Raw genomic sequence first — 3,356 nt, 5'->3', positions numbered from 1 at the left:
ATTTACGCAAAATATTTTGCGTACGCAGCTTGATGAATCTACCCCCCGGGAGCGTATAATGACAATATATATTTGTCATTATACGCTCCTGATAATATTTTAACTGCTGCCCTGAGTCGCCTCGTGCGATACAGCAACGCGCTGATGTTGCGCTCGTTTAATTCGGTACCGATTTGTGTGTAGTTTATAACCGTGAGAGAATCATCGAGGGCAGCAAGAATTGATTGCTGTGTAGCCCCCACAAACAGGATACGTCGTTGCAACGCGTCGACGTCCTCTTCTGTGGCCGTCCCACACAGGAATTTCGAGTTTACCAGTCGCGCCAATGATCGCCCGTTTATCTCCGACGTGATGCAACGAATGCAGATCATCGAGTTGCTGTGTCATAAACTCGAGGCGCCGTTAAAACCATATCTCGTGCTCATTTAGCAGGGACTGGAGGGGCACTCTAAGTTGGGTAGCATATGCGCTGACTGAACTGGAAGACACGGCTTCCGGCGGTTGGGGGCGGTAGCTCAAGTATCTCTGCTAGCTGGGCCTTAAGCGTGTCGAGATATTCTCGAATGGCCGTAAAATTAATCGTGCCGCCATCACGTTCTGTAAGAGAGCGTAAACGAGCTAAAGGCACGACATCTTCATCGTCCCACTGTGCACATCGTCATCGGCGTCAATACTTCCCGCTGGGCTTATGGACTGTGGTGCGACTAGTGTCGACTCTCTTTCTGGTCGCGTGTGACCCTTCATTTCTAGGTCTGCGTTATGGGCGGGCATATCCCACTCTTGAAAGGGGTGCGCGGGCCTTAAATTACTGACATGCACGTCAAACGTGCGTGTACTATCTTCGAGCGCGCCGCGGCGTCAGCTTCTCGACTGTTCTATAATGCGGTTTCCAAAATGACGCGAACTTACGTGTCTGTGTGCCAGATAGAACGGGGTTAAACCAAAGGACGGGATCGCCCAGCTCGTAGTCAAGCTCTTTAGCGCGCTGATCGTAAAGTAGTTTATTTTTCAGTCGCGCGGTTCTGGTATTTCTGGTTCGCGTGTTCTGCCATCCGACGACATACATATGTATACTATCAGGAGTTAATAAAGACAATTTGTCTTTATTAACTCCTGATACTATAACATATATATATAAGTATATTAGCGACGCAGCACACTCGCAACGGCGAGTGGCGGGAGCGGCTAGTTCTACATCAGTTTTTGTGAAAGCAAGTTGATATACACTGACACAACAGTATAGAAGTGTAATAAAGGAATAGTTTTTGTGAATGTGCGTTCATTATTTAATGTTTGAATGTTGCGTTATTGATTCTGTCCCAAGTGCCTGTGCTGTTACTAGCAGACGGGATTGCACATACTGAAGAAGCCGACGGGTTGGTCTTGGTCAGCGAACACGCTGACGCCAGTAGAGTGTCGACGAGCAGGTAACGTGGAGACATGTCTTCGCTCGGTTGATAACGATACATTTAGTGAGTAGTAGTGTCGCTGGAGCTGCGCGTACCTCGTCGTTATTTGCTGCGTTCGCAGCTACCATGCATTACAATCATGCAGCGTCACAGTCATTTGTTGAGATCGAATCCTTTTATTACACTAAAAGCTCCATGAATACCATGTATACGACCAATGAAATACAATACTTCACGCACACATGCTTTTGAAAGCTTATATTTGCGCACATACTCCCATTGTTCCGACAGAATAAGATGGGTAAATAGAGGCATAGGCCTATGTCAGAGGGAAGCGCACAGCAGTAGCCACTGAACTCGTATTACACACCATAGAGGTCATCACTACAGTCAAAATATCATATTTTCCATTCACGCTGATAATGACGATAATGAAGTTTATTCCATACGCTTGTTATTTTACATTTCCAATCTTACCATTTTTATTTAATAAAATGAGATGTATAATAAAAATGCCATGTTTTTGTTCCAAGTTGTCGCGTGGGTTACAGTTAGAACCCCCCTGGTACAAATCTGACACGCCCATCTGATTGTATGACATGTAATACATTCTGTCTGCTATTTCATTTGTGTGAAAAGTCAAAAAAATTAATGGATCACGACCCACCAGAATAAAATCCTGGGATCACCCCTGAGGATATGCAAATGTTTCTCACTTGCCGATCCGAGGTGGAAGGTATGGCCACGGCTACGGAGAGCAGTGATCGGCAGTCAGTTCTTCACTCCTCACAAATTGTCTGAGGAAATGCTGTGAGCATGCTGAAATCGCATCATTTCCCAAACATCGCACCTGCTTGAGGGTGGTTGTACTTACCCTGTTGGATTGCTAGCAGCAGCGCTCTTTCTCCTGCCCTGCGCGTTGTCCAAACTTTCTCGCAACAGGAATGGAGGAGATCGACTGTCTGCGTCTCAGTGATGCACTATGAACCAAACTGTATATTCGACTATGAACAATCTGCCAAATTTTTATAGAACGAACAAAACGGAATAGTGTTTCCAGTTGTACCTTACTCTACCAGTAAGCTGCCATAAGTGTCTACCTGCCTGAATCTCGTCCACCCCATAACTGAATTCTAATATATCTCACTATCAATGTCACCACGGATCGATCTGCAGCCGATATCGGCGCGAAGCGCTCAAAACGCCCGTAGCCGGCCACTTTTGCAATCTCGCTGCCTCTACCCAACGCCAAGTATATCCGGTCTTTCTAGGAGCAGGCTTGAAGCCGGTCTTCTTCATCGGCCAGTTCTGCGCATGCACGAGCGATTCGCCACTACCCAGGTATGTAGGCCTGGCTAGAAAAGCTCCAATTTCTATTGCCGTATGACTTGGCGCGCTTTCTTTGGCTGAATAACCCGCAGTTTTTTGCTTCACATTGAACATAATAGCGCTTAATGCGTTAGCCGTTTGACTGGCTGAGTTGTAGCAGGATACGAGTAATAGGCATTCGTCTGCTTCGTTTAAATAGATTACAGTAGTTTTCATTGTCACTCTTATCTGCTATTGTATCTCTGCATAGTTTACACTCCTCATCAAACTATTTCAACATGTGGCAAGAAGTGCCTAAACTGTGAACAGTGGGAAGCTTGAACTGATAGTGTTCTCGTAAGATTCCTTGTGAAATTCCGAGATGCTCCGACTCGGACGCCCAAGGATAGAGAACATGATCCCTAATAAAACCAATGTGCCTCGTACTCGTGATTCTACAGCCACCTAGGCTATATATATATATGATATCTAACACGATCCCCCAATGCGAGCATCCAATTGTATCCACACCTACGAAATACTTCTATACTACAAGTACATTGTACATATAATTACTTAGTACATACTAGTTACTACTATAGTACCAGGACTACTACAGTTTATTAGTACTAGTACTAG

Source organism: Priapulus caudatus, unplaced genomic scaffold (genome assembly GCF_000485595.1).
Source record: "Priapulus caudatus unplaced genomic scaffold, Priapulus_caudatus-5.0.1 Scaffold218, whole genome shotgun sequence".
Taxonomy (NCBI): domain Eukaryota; kingdom Metazoa; phylum Priapulida; class Priapulimorpha; order Priapulimorphida; family Priapulidae; genus Priapulus; species Priapulus caudatus.
The sequence above is the reverse complement of the archived record's forward strand: the minus strand, read 5'-3'. Positions refer to the sequence as shown.